The 12094-nt window shown below is 34.2% G+C and overlaps 2 non-coding genes across 2 annotated transcripts; both read left to right on the plus strand.

The window, feature by feature from the left end:
* The first annotated feature begins 2248 nt into the window (after window positions 1–2248).
* Window positions 2249–4243, plus strand: LOC122319995. Its single transcript, XR_006245435.1, has one exon. It is a non-coding gene; the product is annotated as a small subunit ribosomal RNA (ribosomal RNA).
* A 598-nt stretch (window positions 4244–4841) lies between these two features.
* Window positions 4842–5021, plus strand: LOC122319994. Its single transcript, XR_006245434.1, has one exon. It is a non-coding gene; the product is annotated as a 5.8S ribosomal RNA (ribosomal RNA).
* Window positions 5022–12094: the final 7073 nt, after the last annotated feature.

Raw genomic sequence — 12094 nt, forward strand, 5'->3', positions numbered from 1 at the left:
ATCTAGATAGGGTGTTCAAAAACTATTATAGGTAGGCAGTGGTTGCCGACCCAAGTATTGTTCAAAACATATGATATGCATATGATTTTGTCAATAATATTAATAAATTAACCATATACATATGAAAATCAGCATAAATATCAATTATATTAAGAAATATATCATATGTATATAAAAAAGTATGAAATATACCTATAAACTCTTAAGTAAATTAAGAGAAAGCCACAGTGTGGGCTCATCTAGTACTGAAAACACCCGATATCTAGATAGGGTGTTCAAAAAACTATTATAGGTAGGCAGTGGTTGCCGACCCAAGTATTTTTCAAAACATATGATATGCATATGATTTTGTCAATAATATTAATAAATTAACCATATACATATGAAAATCAGCATAAATATCAATTATATTAAGAAATATATCATATGTATATAAAAAAAGTATGAAATATACCTATAAACTCTTAAGTAAATTAAGAAAGCCACAGTGTGGGCTCATCTAGTACAGAAAACACCCGATATCTAGATAGGGTGTTCAAAAAATATTATAGGTAGGCAGTGGTTGCCGACCCAAGTATTGTTCAAAACATATGATATGCATATGATTTTGTCAATAATATTAATAAATTAACCATATACATATGAAAATCAACATAAATATCAATTATATTAAGAATATATCATATGTATATAAAAAAGTATGAAATATACCTATAAACTCTTAAGTAAATTAAGAGAAAGCCACAGTGTGGGCTCATCTAGTACAGAAAACACCCGATATCTAGATAGGGTGTTCAAAAACTATTATAGGTAGGCGTGGTTGCCGACCCAAGTATTGTTCAAAACATATGATATGCATATGATTTTGTCAATAATATAAATAAATTTACCATATACATATGAAAATCAGCATAAATATCAATTATATTAAGAAATATATCATATGTATATAAAAAAGTATGAAATATACCTATAAACTCTTAAGTAAATTAAGAGAAAGCCACAGAGGGGGCTTCTCGAACACAAAAAACCCCGATATCTAGACAGGGTTTTAGGCCCAGTTTGGGCTCTTTTAGTAAAAAAAACCCGTATATTGAGTGTTCAAAACTATTATAGGTAGGCAGTGGTTGCCGACCCAAGTATTGTTCAAAACATATGATATGCATATGATTTTGTCAATAATATAAATAAATTTACCATATACATATGAAAATCAGCATAAATATAAATTATATGAAGAAGTAATTCATATGTATATAAAAAGTACTGAATTCAATATTCTCTTAAGTTATTATAGGAGAATAACTGTAGGGTGGGTGGCAAGCCCAATTGAAAATGCCCGATTTCAAGACATCGATGCAAAAACTACTATAGGATGGTCAGTGGATGTCCATCTAGAATTGATATAAATCTATGTATATAATATGATTTAGTCAATGTTGACAATATATATTATAATATTATCCGTATAAATTTGTTTCTTTATTCTTTTTGAATACGAGACTTGGCTGAGCGGACTAATATTATTAAAACTCAAGATAATAACGTTGAAACGTGCGCCAAGGTTATATATGTATATATATAATAACAATTGGTTTCCAATTATTATCGTTAATTTTTGGTGGCAGGCTAATATAATGTATATTAAATTAGTACCTGCCTTAAAATCGGACGCACTATATCGTTTGCCGGTATAGTGAGTTCAAATAAAATAATAATATTTTTTAATAATATTATTATTAAATAAATACTTATTTTTCATATGCGCTCGGTTTTATATTATATATCATTCGAGAGTTATATGGAAAAATGTTAAATTTTAAATTTAACATCAAAATACAAATGATTTAATTCAATATTTATATTGATTAAACAAAAATTGCAAATGTGTGGATACATAAATAATTATGTATGTTGAAATAAAATGATATTTTAGAATAAAATATTGTACATATAATAAAATTATAGTAGCAAATATATATTAAATAAAAAATTATGTTATAAAATTATACATACATACGTATATTTATATATATGATGTAATGAATAATTCTTATAACATCTAAAACTTGTTATATTAGTGGCGAAACAAGTATAAAACAAAACATAAAAGAAGGATTACGAATGCTATACAAGTTTTGGCCGTAATCAAATTCAAAAAATAGAATATTAAAATAATAGATCTATAATATTTATATTGCATTATTTCTATTCGAAAATATGAATGAAATATGTAAAGAAAAACATTATTCTGGTTGATCCTGCCAGTAGTTATATGCTTGTCTCAAAGATTAAGCCATGCATGTCTAAGTACACACGAATTAAAAGTGAAACCGCAAAAGGCTCATTATATCAGTTATGGTTCCTTAGATCGTTAACAGTTACTTGGATAACTGTGGTAATTCTAGAGCTAATACATGCAATTAAAACATGAACCTTTATGGGACATGTGCTTTTATTAGGCTAAAACCAAGCGATCGCAAGATCGTTATATTGGTTGAACTCTAGATAACATGCAGATCGTATGGTCATGTACCGACGACAGATCTTTCAAATGTCTGCCCTATCAACTTTTGATGGTAGTATCTAGGACTACCATGGTTGCAACGGGTAACGGGGAATCAGGGTTCGATTCCGGAGAGGGAGCCTGAGAAACGGCTACCACATCTAAGGAAGGCAGCAGGCGCGTAAATTACCCACTCCCAGCTCGGGGAGGTAGTGACGAAAAATAACAATACAGGACTCATATCCGAGGCCCTGTAATTGGAATGAGTACACTTTAAATCCTTTAACAAGGACCAATTGAGGGCAAGTCTGGTGCCAGCAGCCGCGGTAATTCCAGCTCCAATAGCGTATATTAAAGTTGTTGCGGTTAAAACGTTCGTAGTTGAACTTGTGCTTCATACGGGTAGTACAACTTACATTTGTGGTTAGTACTATACCTTTATGTATGTAAGCGTATTACCGGTGGAGTTCTTATATGTGATTAAGTACTTGTATTTTTTCATATGTTCCTCCTATTTAAAAACCTGCATTAGTGCTCTTAAACGAGTGTTATTGTGGGCCGGTACAATTACTTTGAACAAATTAGAGTGCTTAAAGCAGGCTTCAAATGCCTGAATATTCTGTGCATGGGATAATGAAATAAGACCTCTGTTCTGCTTTCATTGGTTTTCAGATCAAGAGGTAATGATTAATAGAAGCAGTTTGGGGGCATTAGTATTACGACGCGAGAGGTGAAATTCTTGGACCGTCGTAAGACTAACTTAAGCGAAAGCATTTGCCAAAGATGTTTTCATTAATCAAGAACGAAAGTTAGAGGTTCGAAGGCGATCAGATACCGCCCTAGTTCTAACCATAAACGATGCCAGCTAGCAATTGGGTGTAGCTACTTTTATGGCTCTCTCAGTCGCTTCCCGGGAAACCAAAGCTTTTGGGCTCCGGGGAAGTATGGTTGCAAAGCTGAAACTTAAAGGAATTGACGGAAGGGCACCACCAGGAGTGGAGCCTGCGGCTTAATTTGACTCAACACGGGAAAACTTACCAGGTCCGAACATAAGTGTGTAAGACAGATTGATAGCTCTTTCTCGAATCTATGGGTGGTGGTGCATGGCCGTTCTTAGTTCGTGGAGTGATTTGTCTGGTTAATTCCGATAACGAACGAGACTCAAATATATTAAATAGATATCTTCAGGATTATGGTGTTGAAGCTTATATAGCCTTCATTCATGGTGGGCAGTAAAATGTTTATTGTGTTTGAATGTGTTTATGTAAGTGGAGCTGTACCTGTTGGTTTGTCCCATTATAAGGACACTAGCTTCTTAAATGGACAAATTGCGTCTAGCAATAATGAGATTGAGCAATAACAGGTCTGTGATGCCCTTAGATGTCCTGGGCTGCACGCGCGCTACAATGAAAGTATCAACGTGTATTTCCTAGACCGAGAGGTCCGGGTAAACCGCTGAACCACTTTCATGCTTGGGATTGTGAACTGAAACTGTTCACATGAACTTGGAATTCCCAGTAAGTGTGAGTCATTAACTCGCATTGATTACGTCCCTGCCCTTTGTACACACCGCCCGTCGCTACTACCGATTGAATTATTTAGTGAGGTCTCCGGACGTGATCACTGTGACGCCTTGCGTGTTACGGTTGTTTCGCAAAAGTTGACCGAACTTGATTATTTAGAGGAAGTAAAAGTCGTAACAAGGTTTCCGTAGGTGAACCTGCGGAAGGATCATTATTGTATATAATATCTTTACCGTAAACAACAATAACTTGTTTTAATTATAAAATATATTTTTATAATATAACAAGATAAAATTGCCAAACAATTATATATTTATAAAAAAAGAAGTTCAATGAAAATTTGGATTAAATTTTTTTATAAATAAAATCAAGCAAACAAGAATAATAATCAAGCAAATTAAATTGTATTATAATATATTCACAAATTTATGTTTATATATTATAATATGAAACTTGCGTGTATATGGACCATAATATACACGCGTTGCGAATATGTATTGTTCATCATAGTTATGGGCATACATTGGCTAATGCAACAACCTAAAATGTTGAATGTTGTACCTGGTTTACTTCAGGTTAATGTTTTATATAAAAACGCAATATTATATCACATTAAAATTATATGAAATTGTAAATTATCCAAGTAATAAATGGTATAATATTGTTTATATAAAACTAAGACATTTCGCAGCATTTCGTTTTAGGTATAAAAAAAAGATTTATTGAAGGAATTGATATATGCCAGTAAAATGGTGTATTTTTAATTTCTTTCAATAAATTCATATTTGACAAATTGAAATAATAAATATAAAAACTCTAAGCGGTGGATCACTCGGCTCATGGGTCGATGAAGAACGCAGCAAACTGTGCGTCATCGTGTGAACTGCAGGACACATGAACATCGACATTTTGAACGCATATCGCAGTCCATGCTGTTATGGTACTTTAATTAATTTTTTAGTGCTGCTTGGACTACATATGGTTGAGGGTTGTAAGACTATGCTAATTAAGTTGTTTAGAAATTTGGTAATCAAATTTCTAAGCATATGGTATATTATTGGATAAAAATTTTAATTAAATATAATTATTATTTTTATTCATAATATTAAAATATCTATGGAAAACATTATCTCACATTATAAATAATTTGATTGTGAAAAACGAAGAAAAATATTTTCATTTTCAATCATATAATACTGAGGAATGTCTAGCATAAAAAATGTTTGAAATATTTTTCATCTAGAATTGTCTCTTATTAATGATTTAGTAAAATTGAAATCTTTTGTAAATGTTATTGTTCTTCGTTAAATTCGTTTAAAACTCATAACTAAATTAAAACTAATTAACGAAAAAAATTTTTATACGAATTCATTAAATGTTTCTCCATTATATAAATGTAAAGAATATATTGAAAAAAAAAATGTTATATACAACCTCAACTCATATGGGACTACCCCTGAATTTAAGCATATTAATTAGGGGAGGAAAAGAAACTAACTAGGATTTTCTTAGTAGCGGCGAGCGAAAAGAAATCAGTTCAGCACTAAGTCACTTTGTCTATATGGCAAATGTGAGATGCAGTGTATGGAGCGTCAATATTCTAGTATGAGAAATTAACGATTTAAGTCCTTCTTAAATGAGGCCATTTACCCATAGAGGGTGCCAGGCCCGTATAACGTTAATGATTACTAGATGATGTTTCCAAAGAGTCGTGTTGCTTGATAGTGCAGCACTAAGTGGGCGGTAAACTCCATCTAAAACTAAATATAACCATGAGACCGATAGTAAACAAGTACCGTGACGGAAAGTTGAAAAGAACTCTGAATAGAGAGTTAAATAGTACGTGAAACTGCTTAGAGGTTAAGCCCGATGAACCTGAATATCCATTATGGAAAATTCATCATTAAAATTGTAATATTTAAACAATATTATGATAATAGTGTGCATTTTTTCCATATAAGGACATTGTAATCTATTAGCATACAAAATTTATCATAAAATATGGCTTATAGTTTATTTAAATTAAAATGCTTGCGTTTTAACACAAAATAAATGTCATTAATTTGATAAAGTGCTGATAGATTTATATGATTACAGTGCGTTAATTTTTCGGAATTATATAATGGCATAATTATCAATGATTTTTGTGTTTATTATATGCACTTGTATGATTAACAATGCGAAAGATTCAGGATACCTTCGGGACCCGTCTTGAAACACGGACCAAGGAGTCTAACATATGTGCAAGTTATTGGGATATAAACCTAATAGCGTAATTAACTTGACTAATAATGGGATTAGTTTTTTAACTATTTATAGTTAATTAACACAATCCCGGGGCGTTCTATATAGTTATGTATAATGATATTTATATTATTTATGCCTCTAACTGGAACGTACCTTGAGCATATATGCTGTGACCCGAAAGATGGTGAACTATACTTGATCAGGTTGAAGTCAGGGGAAACCCTGATGGAAGATCGAAACAGTTCTGACGTGCAAATCGATTGTCAGAATTGAGTATAGGGGCGAAAGACCAATCGAACCATCTAGTAGCTGGTTCCTTCCGAAGTTTCCCTCAGGATAGCTGGTGCATTTTAATATTATATAAAATAATCTTATCTGGTAAAGCGAATGATTAGAGGCCTTAGGGTCGAAACGATCTTAACCTATTCTCAAACTTTAAATGGGTAAGAACCTTAACTTTCTTGATATGAAGTTTAAGGTTATGATATAATGTGCCCAGTGGGCCACTTTTTGGTAAGCAGAACTGGCGCTGTGGGATGAACCAAACGTAATGTTACGGTGCCCAAATTAACAACTCATGCAGATACCATGAAAGGCGTTGGTTGCTTAAAACAGCAGGACGGTGATCATGGAAGTCGAAATCCGCTAAGGAGTGTGTAACAACTCACCTGCCGAAGCAACTAGCCTGTGCGAATTCAAATGAATTCTAAGTGCTGAAAAGTAGAGTTTTGTTTTTGTTGCGTGCCGCAAGTTCAATACCAGTGGCAATAGTCGCCGCAATAAGTACAGTACAAATTGGGCTGCGGAGAAGTGAATACGTCAAGAGTTCTTTTCGTACTAATTTTATTCAGTCAAACCTAGGCTTTATATACATGTTTTTTGGTTAAAGATATTTACTTAGGTCTAGTCAAGATTACAATCATTTGTTACATTGGTTAACCTATCAAAACAATACCAGTTGGACACAGATATCTTAAAGACAATATTACTACAGATAGGACTGCAGATGGTGTGAAGACGTGATTATCTGTGGGTTTTCTTTTACGATAGGTCCGAACATATGGACACAGGCCGATATCGTCCTGTGCTTGTTTAGGTAGGCCGATATCAACAAAACGACCCTTATCTAAGTTAACCCATAAATACTGATCCAGCTGCGAACTATTTTTTTCCTTGACGAAAATCGTACATTCTCCCGGCCGTTGAACGGATGTTCAACAGTCATTTATGTTGATTGTAAACGGCTGAGTTGTGGATGTAGCTGCAGTTGTAGGTGTATTCGGTCCTTGATGAAGTGGTAATGAGTTGGTAGACTTCTGCTTCCTCTTGAGAAGATGAATAATGCTGATGATCATTACGAATATTAATCCAATATAAATGGCTATTTGATGATGTTCGATGTTAGAGAGATTGTGGGGTAACTTGAAACTATTGTCTGGAAATAGTTCCAATTTTCTCTGGAGAAGTTCATTGAAGTGTAGTTTTTGAGTATCAACTTCAACCGTGGTCTTGGATTTTTTCGGTAAAAATTCGGTCAAATTGCTATCTCCGAATCGAGCATATGATGCCTGTAGTGTGCTTTCTGTATGATCCAGCGTAGTTATTGTGATCAATGTATTTCTAATGATACATCCAGGGCTTGCAGTTAAATAGCCAGACTCTTGTAACTCTATTGAAGATGTTCCATCTAGGCAAACAGCAGCTAATTTTAAAGATGCGTTTGTTGCATATATCCATTGATTTGTGGCAGACATTCCATATAAAAGAAATGGTTTTTTTGTATTAATTATTTTACAAGATGCATCTGTTTTATTGTGAAATAATTTCATTTCGCAGCTTGTTTCTGATGAAAGCATTGCTTGTTTGTTGTAACAGATAAATTCTCTTGTTGTTTTCTTTTGACAAGAATTAAATTCTGCTTCTGACATTTCCATAAATTCATCACGATGACTATTGAATGCAAGGAACGGTGAATTTATCTCAATTAGATGAATGCTTTCCCTAGTTAGAAATGGAATTGGAGTCAATTTGTAAATGTCTAACACTTGAGATGAGATTAAAGGAAGTTTCACTTTAATAATGACGTGATCATTTACAATAGTTCCTTCTCCTCTCATTAGCTGATATGCCATAAGTAAGTTATCTGGCGAAATTGGGAGCATCTGTCCAGCTTTTAAATGACCATGAATTTGTTCCAGCTGCTCCTTTAGTTGTCGTGGTGATATTAACATTGGACTGATCATATTATGACGAATATCTGTTAATACATTTATTATTTCTGTTTGTATTCTATGGAGATTTGATGCCAAGATAGACAGTTGAGTTGATAATGTTATATACCATGAGAGTTTATCAAATGCACTCTTGGTACTTTCTGTGCCGTAGATAAAATCTTCAATCAATTTTAATCGTTTTGAATTGGAGATCTCATCTCTTTTTATGACATTTATTGTTGAATCTATTAATGATGTCTGATTTTTTAATAAATTCAATAGGTGCTTTTCATTTCCTTTAACTTTTGTTATTGTCTTGGCCATTTCGTTAGCATATGTTGAGTCTAATACGCCAAAAAGACTACTTGCTATATTACCAACGATGTCTAGTGGGACTCTTTGCTTCCGTGATCTTGTGAGTAACATATTTTCCGCTTGTAGATCTTCCTCTAAATGCTTTAAATGGTGGTACATGCTAGAACACGCTTCTTGTTGTGGAAATTGAGTACATAAATGACCAATTTTAGTTACTCCCATTGAGAATGTGTTCATATCATTCCAGTACGGCTTTAAGTTGTAATAAACAACTATAGACCAGTCCGTTGTGGCCAGTTGACCGTTTCCAATTTTTTCAAAGAATATTCCTGGCTTTGAGACAAATTTTGTTACATTTACTGATTGAGCAACAGTTAATGGTATAAGAAGAAGCATTACTATTAATGCCATTGCCAATGATGATATCCCTGTAGATTTTCTCCTTTTTGGTGTGGTCTCCTCAACCACCGCGTCCTCAGAGTTCTCGGATAGTGGATGCTTATTTGTTGGTTCTTCCTCTGCGAATAACGGAGCAATGTGTTGAATGTCGCGCTTAAAAACTCCTTTTGATGTTTTTACTTCAACTACTCTGACGAAATTGTCTTTTCCAGGGATTATCTTGATAATTCGTCCCATTGGCCACTGCAATACTGGTATATTGTCTTCTTTTATTAAGACTAATGCTCCTTCCTTTATATTTGCTGAGGAGCGTCTCCATTTTTGATTTTAGCTCAACGTTTACTCGAGCATAGGAGGTGTGAGCCTTTCCACCTATGCCATTTATTTTATGTTTCGAGCTGGTGGTTTTTAATGCTAATTTCTGAATAACTCTTTCAGAAATAACATTTATTTGGGAGCCAGAGTCAAGTAAAGCTCTGAATTCCGCCATTTGTCCATTGTTTCCTTGGACTAGTACTCTAGCTGTGGCTAGAAGGACGTAACCATCATGGTTTCCACTTGCTGATGCCGCAGTAATGACATCCGAATTTTCTGATGCTTTTTCCAAGTGCAGAAGTGTATTGTGTTTTTTTGTTGCACTTAAAACAGTCTTTCCTAGTGCATGCCTTTGAAGCGTGATTTGAATTGAAACATTTTACGCATAATTTATTCTTTTGAGTCCAGTTTAAACGTTCAGCTGGAGTCTTTTTTAAGAATTCATTGCATTTAAAAAATGCTATGGTTCGGTTTCTTGCAGAAGAGGCAATTGAATAGTGTATCTGCCCCTGCTGCACATGTTGTTGGTTTTTTGGGTTTTTCTGAAGAAATAGCTTCTAATGTGAGAAACCTTTGCTCCAAAAATTCCAAAAATTCTTTAATTGACTGCATTTCTCGTGTGTTGAGAATCGATTGTTCGTAGAGCAAATGTGTTTGTCGATCTAGTTTTTTTGTTAGAACGTGCAGGAGAATCGGATCCCAATTGTCCGTTCTTATTTCAATATTGTTTAATGCTGATAATGTTTCCTTTATATTATCATGCATGCTTTTGACTTCACTAGATATTGGTGCATGATCTAATAATTTTTGGAGTAAAGTATTGCACAATACTCTTTTGTTGCTGAAACGCTCTTGCAACATATTCCATGCTGTCAAATAATTCGTTTCAGTTAGGGACAAGTGACGAATTAAACGTTCAGCCTCTCCCGTTAAATTAGTCTTCAAGTACCACATTTTTTGTATAATGGGTAATGAAGATTCATGAATCATTTTCTTAAACAAATCATGAAATTGCTGCCATTGCAAATAATTTCCATCAAATTTTGGAATTGTTATCTTTGGCAAAGGTACTGCTGCGATTTTGGAGAACTTTCTCCAGTATTCTGTGATCCCTCTACGCCGAGTGCCATTTGAAATGTTATAATGGCATCTTCAGCCATTAAATATCGGGAATCATCGTATCCCAACTCTTTGGGGTTTTTAAATTTTTGTGAATTTGGACATGAATCCTTTTAATTTCAGTCCAATTTTCGAATATGATCGCCTTAAAATTTTGGCGTGTTTCAATCGTCACCTTACTCATGATACGCTCTAATGTATCAATGAGCACCCTTTGCTCACGGAACATGGATTCAATTTCCAGATCTTCTTCCGTAGATGTTAGGGAGGCAGTTTCAGCTTGCAGGGTTGATAGGTTTGTTGTGAATATATTCTGATATTCACTCACCAGGTTTCTGATTTCAAGAAAGTAATTATTCCTGAAGTACCCATGATCGATTTTTTCTCCTTTCAGGGTACGCTGGATCGTATCATCTCTGGAGGCAAAATTTACCCATAGACCCTCCAGATTAGCCAAGCGTTCTGTATAATACGCAGGCTTAGATTTTCTGCTTTCGGAATCTTTTTGAAATTCCTTATAATATTTTGGATGCGCTCACCCAGAGCATGCTGTTCATCCAATAAGGAGCGAATGCTTGAAGATGCCATGTTTTACTTTTAATTATAAGCCTTTTAGAGGTATATTGTTGATGATGTGCCTCGACTCACACCGTGGTTTATAAAATAAATGTAAAAATGGTCAGTAATCAAGATCCTATATATTTTTGTGTGTGTTTTTGATCGCCAAGTTGATCGTACACAAATCGCAGAATATTCTAGTCGTCTGCTGTTTTAAAAACTGTCTATCGCCAAGTTGATAGCAGTAGATGAAAGGTTGCTTCGGTCGCCTAGTTGACCTTTTAATCACTACCGTGATTGATTTCTGAATGATCAAACTATGATCGATGATGCGGGTTCAAATTGGAGTCCCAATCTGAACAATGGTTGCGGTTCGAAGTCGGGGTCACCAAATGTGCGAATTCAAATGAATTCTAAGTGCTGAAAAGTAGAGTTTTGTTTTTGTTGCGTGCCGCAAGTTCAATACCAGTGGCAATAGTCGCCGCAATAAGTACAGTACAAATTGGGCTGCGGAGAAGTGAATACGTCAAGAGTTCTTTTCGTTCTAATTTTATTCAGTCAAACCTAGGCTTTATATACATGTTTTTTGGTTAAAGATATTTTCTTAGGTCTAGTCAAGATTACAATCATTTGTTACATTGGTTAACCTATCAAAACAATACCAGTTGGACACAGATATCTTAAAGACAATATTACTACAGATAGGACTGCAGATGGTGTGAAGACGTGATTATCTGTGGGGTTTTCTTTTACGATAGGTCCGAACATATGGACACAGGCCGATATCGTCCTGTGCTTGTTTAGGTAGGCCGATATCAACAAAACGACCCTTATCTAAGTTAACCCATAAATACTGATCCAGCTGCGAACTATTTTTTTTCCTTGACGAAAATCGTACA

Source organism: Drosophila ficusphila, unplaced genomic scaffold, assembly GCF_018152265.1.
Source record: "Drosophila ficusphila isolate 14025-0441.05 unplaced genomic scaffold, ASM1815226v1 contig_37, whole genome shotgun sequence".
NCBI lineage: Eukaryota > Metazoa > Arthropoda > Insecta > Diptera > Drosophilidae > Drosophila > Drosophila ficusphila.